Raw genomic sequence first — 18,412 nt, forward strand, 5'->3', positions numbered from 1 at the left:
TCCCAACTGATGTTAGCGTCTCTTTCCCCGGAACATAAGAAATGGCATTCCTAGTACAAGCCTATAACGCCATCAAAAATGATGCACCTGGTTTTTCTTCTTATTTTTCCATATTTAGGCGGGAAACTAGACCACCGATTGTTCCCTGTTTTGGGAGCTGGTGAGGAGTTGGGGAAGGAAGGAGGTTGTTTGGCCTTGGGGAGCATCACTTAACATGCAACTGATTTTATAAAAAAGTTTAGCAGATTCAAACTAACTAATGTACAGTATAATAGTAAGCAAGTGTACAATGGCTGACTGTGGTAGCAGGGCCTGAAAGAAGGGAACCAAGGATTGCTAGGGAATACCGGATGAGATAGGAGACCCAGTGGCAAGAAATCCACTCCCTTGCTCGTGATTAGGAAGGTTGGCCCCTTGCCTCAAATCCCAAGTGCAGGTTGGGGTATCCCACAAGATTAGCCCAGAGTTCAGTGGTCCCTACCCTTCCCCCTGTACCCCTGACTCTGAATCAGCAGACCTGGGGTAGAATCCATAAATTTGCATTTCTAACAAGCTTCCAAGTGATGCTCACAGCTGGACCATGGACCCCACTTTGTGTAGCACTGGTCTGAAAAATAAAAATTTTTAACTATTACTTTACTATTCCCTGATTTCCTTCTCCAGAGATTCTGATTCAATGGGCCTGAGCTGGTGTCCAGGTGTTTTGGTACTTTATAAGAGCTCCCAGGTGATTCTAATGTATAACCAGGGTTGATAAGCACTGCCATAGCCCATGGGGAACTTACAGTCTCTCTCTCTCTCTCTCTCTCTCTCTCTCTCTCTCTCTCTCTCTCTCTCTCACACACACACACACACACACACACACGCACACACACACACACACACACGCACTGGCATAGAGCAGGAGGCATGGAAGACGTCTGGTGGGGTCTGATCAGGCGAGGGTCAGAAAAAGCTGTCTAAGGAGAAACCCAGCATAACAGCCCCTAATTCCCTAGGACACTAGGAGGACAGCAAAGGCCCCAGGGAGTTGGAGTGTAGTGATCGGGGGTGGGTGTGGCTTATATTATGGGAGTTCCAGGAGTTCAACTCTTGGATGACGCTTTGCAATCCGTGGTGCAGTACGGATGCAGGGAGAGCACATCCAGAAGAACTTAAAAGTATATGGAAGGTTCCTTCTAGCCAAGCGATGCCTCAGGCTTTGCAAAATTTGGTGTAACAATCCAACAAATGCCAAGTAGAATTAGACACATGGTAGCTTTTGGCCTAGAACTGCAGATGGCAAGCCCGTAGCAGGTAGCTTTGCCTGGCAGCGTGAGAGCTAGGGGACAACCTAACCCGTCACAATAACCCAAGCTGCCCGGAATGGGCACTCCATGCAAGCAGGGCCCTTGTCCTGTTCTCCTCCTCACACCCCTGCCCAGCACAGGGCCTGGCGCACAACAGAGGGTCAACAACCGTGTGTTCATGGAACGAGCAAAGGAAGGAAGGAATCTGAGCAAAGCCACATTGATGATCTGCAGCCCTTAGAAACTCTGATCCAGTGGGTAGGAATAACACAAACACCCATTTATCAACAACAAAGAAGTGAGATTTCTGCAGTGCTTTGGGCGTCTCAAAGAAAACATCTAGATGCACATATATCCAGACAGCAATTTATACTGTGCCGTATGTAATGGGAAGAAAAAAGACCCAAATCCTATTGATATCAGAGTGAGGGTATGGAGGGTTGTTTTTGGTTTATTTGTTTTGTAGCTTTTTCCCTAACAATTGAAAGTTATTAGGAAGAGGCAAAAGAAAAACTCAGTCTGAAAACATTCTTAGCCTCTGCCCCAAGTGAACCTCTTTTGAATATCAAAATACAGCTCATGAAAACAAACCCTTAAAACTAGAATACATTCCCACGCTCTCCATGAAAGATTCAAGAGCTGGGACAGATATCTGAGGCTTTACATCCAAACTGTACTACAGGGCAGCAGTCCCCAGCCAGCGAGCGGGACCCAGGCAGGAACTCAGCCGCCCTGACTGCCAAGGGGCGCAGCTCCACCCTGGGGTGACACACACCTGCCAGCATGGCGCCAGCTCTCTCCTAGCTTCCACCGAACACACCGCTCAGGTTAAATGTTCGTACTTCCCAAAGGACTTTTAACTGAAAAATCTCACAGAGCACATCGTGTGTCAGACTCAAGGAACCTGGTGAATCACTTGTCTGAGGAGCTGAACGTGGTGAACTCGGTGACCCCACAGGTCATCGAGATGTTCGTAGGCTCCTTTTGTTCCATACAGACCCATAATGGATCCTCTTTTGGATTGGAAGTAACCCAGCAAATAAGCAAAAGCTCTGCATCTGGAGTGGAAATTGCATGCATCCTGGAATTGATGCAGGAAAGTGGGATAAGGTTGTGCTGCTTGTCCCCCTCTGGATAAGGGTAGCCCTCAGAAGCAGGCTTAAGGTAAGCCCTGAAGAAATAGTTTACGAGAGACCCTTCGTAGCACCCTGAGATAAGGACAGCAATATAACCATGAGTAAGAAAGCAGAGTAAAGCAATATGTCAAGTGAGTGGCTCAGGTGCTAACCACTGTACATGGGTTTGCCCCTCTCAGGTCTCCGTGCCAGTTGGAAGCAGAGAAGTAGAAGGGACCCTTTGAAGTGCCTCTAACAACTCACACCTCACTAAAATTGTCAGGAGTAAAACCTTGGGTCCACCATACCAAAGTAAAGAGGTGTCCTTGGAAGAAGAGAAAGCAAGCCCACAGTGGAGGGGCAAGGCTTTAAAAAAGTATCTGTTTGAGAAGGGAAAAATGAAAATGTTGATATTTTTGCTAACCTTTTTTAAATTATTTGCTCTGTATAGGATGCAGAGACAACTCCTTAGTGAGGATTTCCTCGGGCTATGGCCTCTTCTGTTGATCTGTCTTGCTGCTGGGTTTGTCATCTTAAACCTTGTTTGGTTCTGTATGTGATTTCTGAATTTGCAGAAGCTGGTCTCTAGGATCACCTACAGGATACAACTGACAGCTCTGTACTCAGAAGTCCTGTGTTTCTTTTCTAACCTAGCCCTGTATCAGACATTGTGTACAGGGTGACAGTCCATTTGGCCTTGTCATTCCTCACTGTTGTAGTTGTTGCTTATGACTGTTTATGCCTGGTAATCTGTTGTTACAAATATACTGCCAAAGCTTTGCAATGGCATACATAAGTATAAACCTCCCATCTAACACGTTGCCCCAATTCAGCAGGAAGTAGAATGATGACTACTCTGCCCCTCCTCCACAGATATGGAAGAGTAAAATTGATATTGGAGAATATGTAACAGAGAGAATGGCCTGGAAAAAAAGCGGCAAAAATGCTTTCTGTCTCTTTAAACCTTCTCACTTTTTTTGAGAACTAAAATCTGCACCCCTGCCTCCAGCCAGTGGTTGTGAGGGTCAGGAGAATGTCCTTTGATCTTTGTGCTACAACAAAACTGTCTGGCAGAGGGTGGGAGTCCTGGGTGGAGGTCACAGGATTGTCTTCAGCAGAAATGGGATGGAAACAGGACAATCAGGATCATAGACTGTAGTTGAACAGCAATTGCTTGAAGCTGAGAACCCACCCTTTAACACTTCTGGACTTCTGCTTATTATTAGGACAGTGGAAATTTTAGACAGTAGTCTCCATCCTCCTCATTTGCCAGCAAATTAATACAATCCTCTTTCTTTCTCCTAAAAAACTAAAATAAATACATAAATAAATAAAAGTATAGAGGCCCCCAAAATGTTAGAATCATAGGTTCCAGTATAGAATTGGGGGAACAAGTGGTCAGCTACAAATGGAGGAGGTAAACATTCATACTTGTGCCATCCACAAAGATAATTGCCTGTAAGCAATTTACCTGCCCAACGGACAGGCCCTCTTAGAGAGTCCACCTCCAGGATCTGCTTTCCTGGGTTCAGAAATATGTTTTGACTTAAACTGGTGATTTTTTTTTTAACATGATCAAGGACTGAATTGAACATATTGGCTGAAAAGTCAAGATCCCACTGAACTATTCCATAATTCTGATAGACCTAAGAGCTTTTTTCACCTCCTACCCTGGAGAGATGATTACTAGGAGGAGGATTACTAGGAGGGATGATTACTAGGAGGATTACTAGGATTATTAAGAGGTTGATTACTAGGAAGCCCTAACAAAAGCTGCTTTCATGGTATCTGTAGTGTACGTTGGCATTCATGACCTGTTCTGGGACCCCTCATTTAAGAAGTGGAAAATAATTTCATCTATTATGCATTTATTCTAAATATAATTGCTCCTACTTCCATTAAGTCATTTATTGACCATTTACTATATACTGTGCACACTGGGGACAGGGACAATGGACAAGCCCCCATCCTCAAGTAACTCACAGTCTCGTGAAAAAGACAAATGGTCTGTGATAGTACAGTTTGTGCTGAGACGAGAAGAATTTGCAGAGAGGAAACTCAACCCATGTTAAGGGAATTGGGAAAGGCTTTCTGGAAGAACTGATATCTGAATCATGTTTTGAAGGACAAGAAAGAGTTGGTCTATGCTATGGACTGAATTGTGTCACTGCAAAATTCATATGTAGAAGGTTTAACCCAAAGTGATGGTATCTGGAGCTGGGACCTTTGGGAGGCAATTAGAGTTGGATGAGGTATGAGGGTGAGTCCTTATGGGATCAGTGGCTTTATATGAAGAGGGAAATAGAGAAAGATCACTCTCTCTCTACCAGAAGAAGACACAGAAAGAAGGTGGCCAGCCCTCTGCAAGCCAGGAAGAGAGCCCTCGTCAGGAATGAATCTCTTGGCACATTGATCTTGTACTTTCCATTCTCCAGAACTGTGAGAAATAAATGTTTGTTGTTGAAGCCTCCTGGTCTGTGATGTTTTGTTATAGCAGCCCAAGCAGTCTAATATAGTTTAGTAACAAGGGGAAGGAATGGGCATTCCAAGCAGCCCGAACAACATAGAAGGGTGGAAGGAACACTCCAGGTAGCAGGAGCAGTAGCAGAGTCCCAGAGGGATGAGAGAGCTTGCTGTGTTCTGGAGCTATGAGCACTTCTAGATGCCTGAATTACAGGGTTCCCATATGACTGGTCCTACAAGGGAGGTAGCAATGACAGTGATAATTAGAAGTTCAAGACAACTGATACCCAAGAGCTAAATTGCACACTATCAACCCCAATTAGTATGTGCATTCAAGGAAGGGCAAGTTCAGCGAGTGCCAAGGGCCAGGGCAGGAGGCAGGGGGTAGGGAGGATTTCTTGGAGTGGATGTGGACAGCAGAGAGGAATACCACCCAAGGCCCAGAATGGAATCCAGTACATTCCCATTTTGCCTTCATTGTAAAGTGAGCATGGCTTGCCTCTCTCTCCCCACCCCCCTTTGCAAAGTTTGCATTCCACAGGAAGCTGTTTAGGGGCATGTATTTGCTTGAGGCAGATGGAGAGGTCATGGCTTTGGTAAATGTGCATGGAGCTCATTCAAATCAGATGGATTAAATCACATTTTGGCAAAAGGATTTTCAAAAGCCTTTGCCAGGCTGGTTATATAGAGGCAGCTTGGCTGATCATCTGACACCCTTCCACATGTTGAGATATACATCTATAGCAACCTTTTAGGGCACTTACCCAGTAAAAAAAAATTAAATTATGCATTGAAGTGGAGGCGTGATATGCAAGGGAGAGACAACAGCATTTCTATTAAACCACTTAGCACCACCGTCCTCAGCCACTTGGGACCGGAAAGATGGTCTGTTTAAGGGTGGTGTTTAAAAAAACTTGTTCCAAGGCACTTACAGAAATAGTTTTTTTCTAACAATTAAGACACATTTTCAGATATTTTGCTCTGGTGGGGTATTTCAGAAACATTTATGTCTTTAAATGCCAGATTCTTCCGACTGGTTATTGCAGAAGTATTAAAAAAAATCTATTTGAAAATAATTGTTTCAGAATGCATCCAGTGGTAGTGGTTCAGCATGGGGAATTTTTTAATCCTTTTCAACCTTTTGAATAAATCCAGAGAGTACCTCGGGACCCCCAAGGACCTTAATGCCTGGCTCCCTACTGTATCCTCTTCTCTTGAAACTCTTCAGGTGACCTGCTACATTCAAATACTATCAAGGTGTCAATAATTAACCAAAGATTTTATAGTGGTAGGTGCTTTTGTTTCTCTATGCCATTGCCTTTGCCTAGAATGAATTTTTGTCACTGTTTGTCTGGCAAACCCCTTTCTAGGCCCTTTGAAATAAACAGAAACATGACTTCCTCTGGATCCCTAAGATAACAGTTATTCATTTCCTCTCTTCTGCAGCAACCAGTTCAGTCCCCACTCTTGGCCACTTGGGCAGAGTGTATGAGCTGCTGCTCCTCTCCCCACTACCTTAAAACAATGGGGCGTCAGAAACAGCTTCAGAACATGACCCTTCGCTCCCCACCCACCCCATACACACACCCTCCCTAGGCCTGCCCTGTGCTTGTTCCAGAGCTCTGTGAAGCTCAGGTGGGCATGTTCCTATCTGATAAGCATCCATTCTGTGTATGTTCTCTTAATGGGCCTACGGGCATGGGGATGCACATATGATAATATCTGACAGTCATCGAACACTTTGTGCAAAGAGCTTTTCTAAGTTCTTCTCATGTCTTAATAGATGGATTCTTTCTTACTTTCAATCTTGATAGGCCTGGGCTTACAGGGGCACAGAGCAAACCAAAGGATCAGGCTCATGCTGGCCAACTGGCCAAGCCTTGGGATTGACCTCTAAGCATTCTGACTAGCACTTAATAGAGACTGGCACAAAGTGCTGTGAAAGCACAGAGGATGGAGTTGCTGATCTTGCCTGGGGAACAAAGAGGGCTTCGCAAAGGATGTGCACCGTGCACCGTGCAGTCATTAGCTCTATGGCGATGTGTCCCATCGGGCAAGATGAGGCTTATTTGTGATGTTTGGTAGCACATGGATGAACATGTAAGTTAGAAAATGTTTCAATTTAAAGATAACAGTACAGGTGGCATGTGGATTAGACGAAAATTAGAACTCAGGTTCCTTACATGCCATTCTATTTGCTTCATTAATAAATGCCATTCTCCCTTTACTGTAAGAGAGCATTAATCTAACTATTTTCAACGTTAATTCATTGGACCCTCACAACAACTCTATGAGGTAGGTACTATATTATTTTTAGGTCCTTAGGGCAGAGGAAACTAAGGCGCAGAAATGTTAAATCACTTTCCCAAGGTTGTAGAGCCAATGGGTGGATTTGAACCCAGGCATTATGGGGCTAGAACCTATGCAGTTAGACACTGTATATGCTGCCTCTTGTGCAGACATGCATGGAGAAGCCATATGCTCAAGGGAGCTAAGGCATATATCTTACTTTTTTCCTCCACTGTACTCATCTTGGGCTCTTATTCATCTTGGAATCTTCTCACGTCCAGCACGTTCCTGGAACATAGTATTTGCTCACTAAATTCATTCACTTGAAAAACATGTATTATGTGCCTTATATGCTGCAAAACTGCCTATCACGTAGTAGAAGAAGATCCATAAATGGTACTATAATGATGCTGTAACAAATAGGGAGAGAATTTTTTTAAAATCGAAAATGATCAGGTCTATACTTGTGTACAGTAACATGGTATCACAACAAGGGTACCTCCTTCTAAGAAAACCAGATTTTTCACAAAAGAAAAGTTGAGAGAGCAGCCATATTCCAAATGTTACCCCCCAAAATACAATAAGGTTCCTCCTTGATACTGATTTACAATATTAGGGTTCCTCCTTTATATTGATTCCCCTGAAATATACTTCAAAGTTATTCTACTTTCAAAACCTGAACTTATTCCAGCTTTGTCAAGGCCAGCTCAGCGACAGAGTGCACCCACAAATCAATCAACCTACAGGATGACACATATCTCATGGTGAAGCCCTTAAGAAAGGGCACGGAGCATTCTCATCAGAGTTCATAATTCTTCTGACAAAGTCATGTGATGCCTACCTTTTCAGTTATAATTAGTGACATTACCCAATATAGCAGGGTACAGAATAGCAGAGGAAGAAAATGAACTTTAACGTTAGCCCCACATGGATTCAAATTCTAGTCTCCCACATCTATTTGTGTGCCCTTGAATGTGTGGCTCTGCTTTTCTTTCTTCCTTTGAAAAAAAATGAGAATAATAATGCCCCTCTGCACAGGGCATTGGGAGATAATGGCTGCCAAGTGTCAGACACATGCTAGCTCCGAGATAAATGTGCATTTCCTTGACTTCTTTCCCATGACCCTCGGTATTTGTAAAAAAAAAAAAATAACAAATCAGCTTTATATGACTAATAAGCAATACCAAAAGCAGAAAGACATGCCTTGCCAATGTCTTGACCCCTTGAGGCAACTGGACCAGGTGTCTAGCTGCCCAGGAGGAAGCTAAGAGGAAATAGCAATTTATGACTTTGACTTAGCACTTATAACTTTGACTCAAACTGCACAAAAGCAATTCATATAACGAAAACGTTTGTACTCCCGCTAATATTCTGAAATTAAAAACAAACAAACAAAAGAAATAGAACAATAAGCGGGTCTACCCCAAATCTTGGGCTTTCTTGGGGCATTTCAGTGAGTTCTTTGAAAACTTGACAGGAGAATTCTCATCGCACTATTTCCTGGAGTGGCTCAAGCCATCTCCAGCAAACTATAAGTGAAGTATGCGTGCATGTACATACTAAGGAGTATGGTGTAGTTTTCAAAAATGTGCAACCTAGAGCCAGACGGCTTAGATTTAAACCAAGACTTCAGCGTGTATTACTTGTGTGTGCTTAGCAAAGGTATCAAACTTCTTTATCTTTTGTAAAATGAAGAAAAGAATAATACTTAACCTTGTAAGGTTGTTTGGGGAATTGAACAAAATAAAGCACTTAGAATAGAGCCTAATGTATAGTAAGTGCCTAATAAATCCAATATATCATACATGTCCACAAGTATTAATGGGGTTATCTGAGTGGTGAAATGATGATTGATTCTTATTGCATTATATTATTTTATATTTTCTGAGTCTATTGCATTAGTGTATTAACTGATGATTTCACACACAAAAAAACTGTAATACTGTTTCAGATTTTTTAAATAGGATTTATTTTTAAAAAATCAATTCAAAGGGATGAGAAAGTTGGAGATTCATTTAGAGCCAATGGGTGTAATCTAGGAAGAGCCAACAATTCAGGATTTGGTGATGTAGTCTAGGACAATCCAGGGAAGAAGTAGCTGCAAGGGCTTTTCAATAGATGACCTGAAACCACAGGCCAAGGGGTGAATAAACCTATAAAGTAGGGGTCCGAACTCAAATACCTGCTGGGATTCCTTTAGGTACCATGAATGAGTGACGTTGAGAGGGAAACCAATGGGGCATGGTGGGATCCCTGGACAACATGGACCCCATTTAGCAAGGGCAAATGCCACCAGCACCTGCTTGCTGTGGTAGGGCAGTATTTCCAGATTTTGTGCTTTGTAAAGAGAACTCAAAAATCTAGAATCTTATGCAAAATATCCCACATTTTAAATGTTGGAAGCTAGTGGAAATTTTTAAAAATATTGAAAACTAAACAAGTATGTCACAAAGCCATCCATTTACAAACAGTGCACTAAAGGCTCCTCTCTATCACAAAACATTGGTAGGAGGAAAAGAGACATTCATACAAAAATCAACAAGAGCCATGGGAGGTGTCCAGTGGATAACAAAATAGAAGGAAGAGAAGGACCAGGGTTCTTGATGATGTTGTTGAGACAATGAACCGATCCTGGCATACCTATCTCGTGTCTTGTTAAGAAAACAACAAATGCTTAATGGTTTCATCCACTATCTGCCAGGTTTTCTTTTATTTTCAGCCATATATGTGCTTACATGTTCATGCTCACATGAAACAAAAAAGATGAGCAGCAATCTGGAGGAAAAGATGAGGAGTAGGGACAGACAATTAAAACATGGTAGTGGGAGCAGACAACTGCCTCAGAAAGTTTATTTGTCTGCTAACTCATTTTACAAATATTTATTGTGTGACCACACCATGCCACGCACTGGGCCAGACACAGAGAGTGTGAAAGATATATCAGACTCAATGTCACAAAGCTCACAATCTGGTTTGCATTGGCAGCTTATCTTAGTCCACTCAGGCTGCTATGGTAGAATCCATAGACTAGGCAACTCCAACAGTACATTAACTTCTCCCAGTTCTGGAGGCTGAGGATTCCAGGATCAAGGTGCCAGCAGATTCGGGGCCTGGAGAGGGTCTCCTTTCCGGCTTGCAAATGGCCACCTCCTTGCCATGTCCTCACATGGCAGGGAGAGAGAGTGGGCTCTGGTCTCTTCCTCTTCTTATAAGGACATCAACCCTATCATGGGGCTTCACCTCATGGCCTCATCTAAACTTCATTTTCTCCCAATGCCCCCCCTCCCAATACCATCACACTGGGGATCAAGGCTTCAACATATGAATTGGGGGGGAATGCAAACGTTCAGTCCACAGCACAGTTCATCTTCTTGGACAGAAAGGAAAAAGAGAACTGGCTCGGAAGACCAGGCAATGTGAATGGGCTGCTTGCAGGTGCAACGCAGAGGACAATTTCATTCCGGGCAAGGTAAAGAAATAAATCTGTAGACAGGCCTCTGGCTGGCTGCCAAGAGCACGGAGCCTGTGTGCAGACGTCAAGGACACAGTGCACAAACGGTGGCCGCCATGCTTTACTTATAACCTATTTCCATCTGGCTGCTATCTGGGAAGGCCCTGGCTCTCATCTCCTTGACACTTTCTTGTACCGTCCAACTTGACAGCATAATTTACAGTTCTCCCTTCCCAGATACTCCTGGGGCCTGGGGAAATGTAGATAAAGGGGGTGGATGGCCAGAGAAGGAACTTAGGGAGACTGGGGCTAGGGGAGGGAGGAGCTGGCTGCAAATCTCTCTGCCTTACAGAGACGAGCAGGAAGTTGTTTCTGTATCTGCTCCTGCTAGCCTCTCTGACCATGCTCCTCCACGTAGACATGAATGCAAGATATGGGGAAAGACGGAAGTGAGTTTAACAGACCCAGAAAGCTGCATAAATTAAAAGAAGAGGGCCAGGTGTGCCCAGGAGCAAGGAACCTCCTCTCTTTCTGTCTTGAAGTCCCAAAACCCACCAGCACAGCTGGGATGCCTCTTCCTGCTCCCCACCCTGCCTTTGCTTGCCCATCTTCCCCTCTTTAGAAGCACTGCTGGAGCCTGGACGTCATTGCTATTGAGTTATCCAGCAAAACGTAACTTGGAAAAATCTGGTTTGCTTTTTTTTATTTTTTAAGCATCATTTGTACCCAGAAAAGCTCCACTTAAGGGATGATGGCTTCCACCAATAGCGGTCCCGTCGCAGGATGGTCCGGCATTACGAGAGTCAACAACAGCAGGGGAATGTTCAGGACTGTAATATTTTCATGAAGTACTGAAATATTTGGGGGCAGGGTGGAGCAGATTTGGTGTCTTGGAGGGGCCTGAGCAATCGCATGCCTTTTTGCCTCGTGGCTGCTGGGGCCCTTCGAGGAGGTTGAGCGCCTCATTGCTAGGAGGGCTTATGGTAGGCAGCGCACCACTGAATCCTAGTCTGCACTATGAAACTGATTTCTTGCACTTTATTTCCACAGTTTGCTACAGTTTGAATGTGTCCCCCAAAAGCATGAGTTGGAAACTTAATCCCAATGCAACAGCGTTGGGAGGTGGGGCCTAAGGAGAGGGGATTAGGCCATGCGGGCAAAGTGAGTGGATAAATGTCATCTTTGCCAGAGTGGGTTCCTTGTAAAAGGATGAGTTTGGGCCCTTTTTTGCGTGCCTCCCCTGCCCCCCACACACACATGCAACACTTTCTCTTGCTCGCTCCGCGCTCGCTCGCGCTCTCTCTCCCCTTCTCCCTCTCTTTGCTCTGCCGTTCTTGCACCATGTGAGAAACAATATCCCTCAGCGTTCAAGGCACCATCTTGGGAGCAGAGACCAGGCCCTTGCCAGACACCAAACCTGCTGGTGCCTTGATCTTACAGCCTCCAGAGCTGTCAGGAATAAACCTCTGCTCTTTATAAATTACCCAGTCTCAGCTATTCTGTTATAGCAGCAGCACCAACCAGACCAAGCCACAGTTTAAGTGACAGAGGTGGGGAGGTGAGCAGCTGTTTACTTTGAGTGACCCAAATCCAAAGATGGAAAATGCCCCCCCACCTCCTGACTCCCCATCCTTCCTCCCTCAACAGGTGCACGTTTGGCAGGCTGAGCCCCTCACAGGTTTCCACACCAATTTTGCTCACAGTGTAGACCCAGAACCTATTTATTTAGTCATTCAAACGAAACATGTCATTGAATGTCTTCAAATGCTCTGGGGTTGTAGCCAGGAGCAAGAAGGAGGCAAGGTGCCTACGCCCGTAGAATTCACATGCTCGTGAGGAAGAACAGAGTGAAATAACAAATACGATAATATCATAGACTAGTGTAATAAAGAAAATATAGCTGATTGCTACAGAGTGACTCCTCCAGGGCAGGGTCTAGCGAACATATTCTGTAAAGAGCCAGAAAGTAAATATTTTTGGCTTTGGGGCCATAGGGTCTCTGTTAACAACTGCTCAACTCTCCTGTTGTAGTAGGAAAGCAGCCTTAGACAATATGTAAAGCAAAGAGGAATAAAACCTTCTTTACAGAAACAGGTAACAGGCCACCCCCCTGCTCTAGGGGAATGTGGAAGAAATATTTCATGGGATGGACTGAAAAGGCTGAGGTCTGAATGATGAGAAGGAAACAGGCATATAAACATTAGAGCGAAAGCATTCCGGACAAGGGAACAGCATGTGCAAAGCCCCGAGTCATGGCTTCTTCAGAAGCAGAAACATCTACTGGTGTGGTCGGGCAAAAGGAAGAGGAAGGAAAGAGAAAGTACAAACTCAGGTCAACAGAGGGGCAAGGATCAGGTTGCAATGGGCCTCACAGTCCATGGTGAAGCTGGAACATAGCAGGCATTCAATTAATTGATATGGCTCTGTCAAAGAAAATTTAAGGAGCTCTAGTTATCATCCAAATAATTTAGATGATGGTCCATAGCTTTGTTCAGCTCTATGTGTGCCAGTTCTAGCCACAAAAATCTCACTTTGGTCTTGTGAGCAAAGTCCCACCTAGAACCGCAGTTCCATAAATTATGGAACCCCATAAATTATGGAGGTTTCAGCCTCCTCTCCTATTAATAATCCCACCTATGCCTAAGCCCTGCCTCTATAACCTAACTTGAGACCCCCAGATCCTCTAAAACAAGATCCTTGACTTAAAGCTAAGAGCCTCTTGCCTCCAATCTCCAAGAAGGAAGAAACCTGCCATGTGCTAGCTGCTCACAGTGGGTGCCTATGGTAGCAGTCATTAGATATGCTCACAAATGTTCTGGTTCTCTTCCTTCCAGTACTTCCTTATACCCTGACAGTTACATGTAATCCATGACTTGCTTTAGCCAAAGAACTGTGAACAGAGAACAATGACACAAAGATGTGGCATGTGTCATTCCCAGGCCGAAGCTCCAAGAGCCCATGTAGAAACTGCCACATCTCTTTGCTTCTGCCACCATGAGTGTGGAAGCCTTTGTCAAGAGGGAGCCTCCTTCTAACCCATGTTGGACATACGATATTACCAGAAATAAACCTGGGTTGTGTTGCAATACTAGGACGCTGTGACATTGACCTAACAGTCGAACAATGGGTGACTCTGGGTATCCAAAATCGAGTTGAGAGAGAAGCAAGCCATGGGAATATAAAAACACAGCAAATCTAAGAGATATGACTACTAATGAGTTGTGGACATGACTACTGGCTTACAGGAACTAGTAGGCATTAATTATGGCCTCTAAAGGCTCAGCTCTGTAGGGAGCACAGTCAAGTAAACAGATAACTGCAATACACTGTGTAACAAATGCCATGGTAGAGTTGGAAACTGCTCATAGGAACCCAAGAAAGTGAAGTGACATTAATGATACATGTAACTATACAATAGTAGTAAGATTAATTGGCCAGGCTGAGCTTGGTAGATTATGTTGCTCTATGAAGGCAAGGATTTGTCTGTCTTATTCTCTGCTATAACCCTAGAACATTACTAGAGATTGATGAGTAAATATTCTATAGATCTTTGTTGAATGAATTTCTATTTCCAGAAATATAATAGTAAACACGTATTTCCAGCAGAAACAAGAGCATATGCCAATGCATGGTGCTTGACCTTATAATCTAAGGATTTCCATTTACCTGGATAACATGATATGCCCAGAAAAAGAAGGAGGTTGAGGAGACATGAGGGAGCAGGTAGAGGTGACCCTGGAGAAGTCACCTGGGACTCTGCTCTATAGAACCTTGCATGCCACCCTTGGAGACCAGGCTAGTCAAGGTCAAACACCCAGAGGGATAAGGAAGAAAATATAAATGTGTGCAGTGATAGGTTAAGATAATATGAGGGGGTAGAAACCTAAAGGCTTTCCATTTTGGATATTCAAAAATATTGTGATAGCCAAACACATGTCTGTAGACTGTAGGCCAGTTGCAAGACACCAGTTTTCAAACCCTGCTAAAAGAGACAGTATCAGAAGCCAAGAGAAGTTTCAAGAAAGGAAGTATAAGTCCACAATTCATTATCCACACTCTTGGAATTCTAAAAATTGACAACTGAAGGTTTTTACATAAGTTTGGCACAAAGTCATTTGGCAGCAGACACTGCCTGAACTTGCGGGAGGCTATTTATGGTCTTTATCTACCCGTCTTCATGTGAATATTCATACATTTCGCTCTTTCATGTTTGAGTACAGGGCGCTGCCCCAGAGTACACTGCTCTGGACCTACATGATATGCTATATCTGGCTTTTCTTAAATCCAAAAGAATCCGCATTTTTGGAACACTCAAAGTTTTAGATAAAGGATTATGGACCTCTACCATGATTAGATTCATAGTCTTCCAGAGGAAAACTCCTTTAGCAGTTTTAAAGATAAACTCAAGGAAGGAGAGAAGGAAGCTAGTGAAGAAGCCATGGGAAAACCAGTGGTGAAAAACACTGCGAGCTGCACCAAGCTGAAGATGCTGGAAATGGAGGAGTTTCAGGGATGTTTCCCAGATGAATCAGCACGACTTGGTGCCTGAAAGGAGGTGGGAGTAAGAGAGGAAAGAATGCAGGAGGAGTCTCACGCTCCTTGCTTGTAAGAGTGGACAGATGGCGAGGCATCCCCCACGAGACAAAATCAAGAATGATTAGAATTAAGCAGGAAAATTCTAAATGCCAGGTTGGACATGGGTGTAAGGTTCTTCTCATCCTGTGGTTGGAGACACATGGTAAGAAATTAGAAATGAGGGTCTGGGGCCCGAGAGAGAAGGTGGTGTCAGAGGTACAGCTATAAGGGGTATAATGAGTTGAATAGTGTTCCCCAAAATGATATGCCCAAGTCCTAACCCTCAGTACCCATCAATGTGATCTTTTGTGGAAATGGAGTCTTTGCAGATGCGATTAAGTTATGGATCTCAAAAATGAGATCATCCTGGACTTAGAGTGGGATCTAAATCCATGATTGTTATCCTTGTAGGAGAAAGGAGAGAGATTTGAGACACAGGCAATACAGAGGGAAAATAATGTGAAGACAGAGGCAGAGATTACAGTGATGCATTTGCAAGCCTAAGAATGTCAAGAATTGCCAGAACTGCCAGAAGCCAGGAGAGAGGCATGGGTCCCCACTCAGAGTCTCCAGAAGGAACCAACTCTACTGACACCTCGATCTTGAACATCTGGCCTCCAGAACTATAAAAAAATAATTTCTGTTATTTTAAGCCACCCAGTTGGTGGTAATTTGTCATGGCAACTCTGGGAAACTAATACAGAAAGCTTTCAGCCATGCAAGGCATTTTCAGCCCCAGAATACAGTGAGGTAGGAGAGAGGAGGACCCAAGGACAGAAATCAAGTGACACCAACATTGAGTAGAAAACAGAATGGGGATTAAGAAAGGGCAGTTGGAGAGGTAAGATAAGAACTGGTAAAGTGAAGTCTCAGAAAACTATGAGCTCCAGGCAGGAATATGTGCTCTACAGTGGTCAAATTTTGCAGAGAAGACACATAGAATTAAGGCTGAGAATACCAGATTTATTAATAGCAAGGTTGGTCATTATGACTTCTTTAATAGATTTTTTTTATTTATTTCAGCATATTACGGGGGTACAAATGTTTAAGTTACATATATTGCCTTTGCCCAACCTAAGTCAGAGCTTCAAGCATGTCCATCCTCCAACTGGTGTGCACCACACCCATCTTCTCCTGCCCCCTCCCACCTGCCTGACACCCAATGAATGTTACTACTATATGTGCACATAAGTGTTGATCTGTTAATACCAATTTGATAGTGAGTACATATGGTGCTTGTTTTTCCATTCTTATGATACTTCACTTAGTAGAATGGGCTCCAGCTCTATCCAGGATAATACAAGAGATGCTAGATCACCATTGTTTTTTTTGTGGCTGAGTAGAACTCCATGGTATACATATACCACATTTTATTAATCTGCTCATGTATTGATGGGCACTTGGGTGTTTCCACATCTTTGCAATTATGAATTGTGCTGCTATATAAACATTACAGTGCAGATGTCTTTTTTATAAAAACTCTTTTTTTTCTTTTGTGTAGGTGGCCAGTATTAGATTGCCAGATCAAATGGTATTTCTACTAGTAGCTCTTTGAGGTATCTTCATATTACTTTTCACAAAGGTTGAACTAGTTTGCAGTCCCACCAGCAGTGTATGAGTGTTCCTATCTCTCTGCATCCATGCCAACATTTATTGTTTTGGGGCTTTTTGATAAAGACCATTCTCACTGGAGTTAAATGATATCTCATTATGGTTTTGATTTGCATTTCCCTGATGATTAGAGATGTTGAGCATTTTTTCATTTGTTTGTCGGCCATTAGTCTATCTTCTTTTGAAAAGTTTCTGTTCATGTCCTTTGCCCACTTTTTGATGGGGTTGTTTGATTTTTTTCTTGCTGATTTTCCCGAGTTCTATACAAATTCTAATTATCACCCCTTTATCAGATATATAGCATGTGAATATTGTCTCCCATTCTCTAGGTTGTCTGTTTGCTCTTATGATGGTTTCTCCTTGGCTGTGCAGAAGCTTTTTAATTTGATCAGGTCCCATTTATTTATTTTTGTTGTTGCTGTGATTGCCTTTGGAGTCTTCTTCATAAATTCTTTGCCTAGGCCAATGTCTGTAGGAGTTTTTCCAACATTTTCTTCTAGAATTCTTATAGTTTTATCCCTTAGGTTTAAGTCTATTATCCACCGTGAGTTGATTTTTGTGAAAGGAGAAAGGAGTGGATCCTGTTTCAGTCTTCTATATGTGGCTATCCAATTTTCCCAGCACCATTTATTGAATAAAGATTCTTTTCTCTAGTGTCTGTTTTTGTCTGCTGACTTTTTTGAGTCAGAATTGTTTCAGTAAACTAAGGAATAAGTAATATGTGAGAAAAGTAAATCAATAAAGAATCCTTTCAAGAAGTTTGGCAATAGTGAAGGGAAGAGGGTGGCTATGTCAGTAGCTTGAAATGGCTTGGAGTTCAGAGAAATGGTTTTAGGGTCAGAAATATGACTATGTCTACAGGATGTTTATAGTAACTAGTGTGAAGGCAAGGTTGTCAATATAGGACAGAGGAAAGAAAATGAAAGAGCTAGGACTATGTACTACAAATAGCTAAATATCTATCAACATTTGGGGTGTAGAGTACAGAGCATTTCCTAGTATAAGGCTATTGTTGGGAAGCAGTTACCCAGTGAGAAACAATGCTTCCTGACTCCCTTGCAGCTAGGTGGGTGAATGTGACCAGTTCTCACCAATGGAATGAAGAGGAAGTGTAAGGGTCTCCCTGAACCAAGGTGGGTGAAAAGTGGGTATACCATCTCCATCCTTTCTTCCCCCATCTGCCAACTGGCAGCAGAGGAATTCACAGTCCTTAGGGATGGCAGCATCACAAAACTAAAGGAGCCTGGGTTCCTGAATCACTCCCTGGAGGAAACTCTCCCATTCATGGGAAAATCCACAATGGACTGTTATACAAGTGAAAAATAAAGACTATCTAAAGTCACTGAAATATGGGAGTTTATTTGTTTTAATGCTAGTGTTACTCTAATACAACCTGCATATTATATGCACCCAGATCTCATACTGCTGGGTTCCAGCTGCCTGCCAGAGAGCTCAACTCCTGCCAGACTGACTTACTAATAACCATCTGCCTGCCAGAACCTAGCATCTGTCCCTTTCTGACTAAGGTCTCTCAATCATTCAACACAAATGCATTAATTTCCTACAATGCACTTAGAAGGAGTTAGGGATGCAGCCATGCCTGTGATGGATCTCTGCCT

The sequence above is a fragment of the Microcebus murinus genome, chromosome 10, assembly GCF_040939455.1.
Source record: "Microcebus murinus isolate Inina chromosome 10, M.murinus_Inina_mat1.0, whole genome shotgun sequence".
Taxonomy (NCBI): domain Eukaryota; kingdom Metazoa; phylum Chordata; class Mammalia; order Primates; family Cheirogaleidae; genus Microcebus; species Microcebus murinus.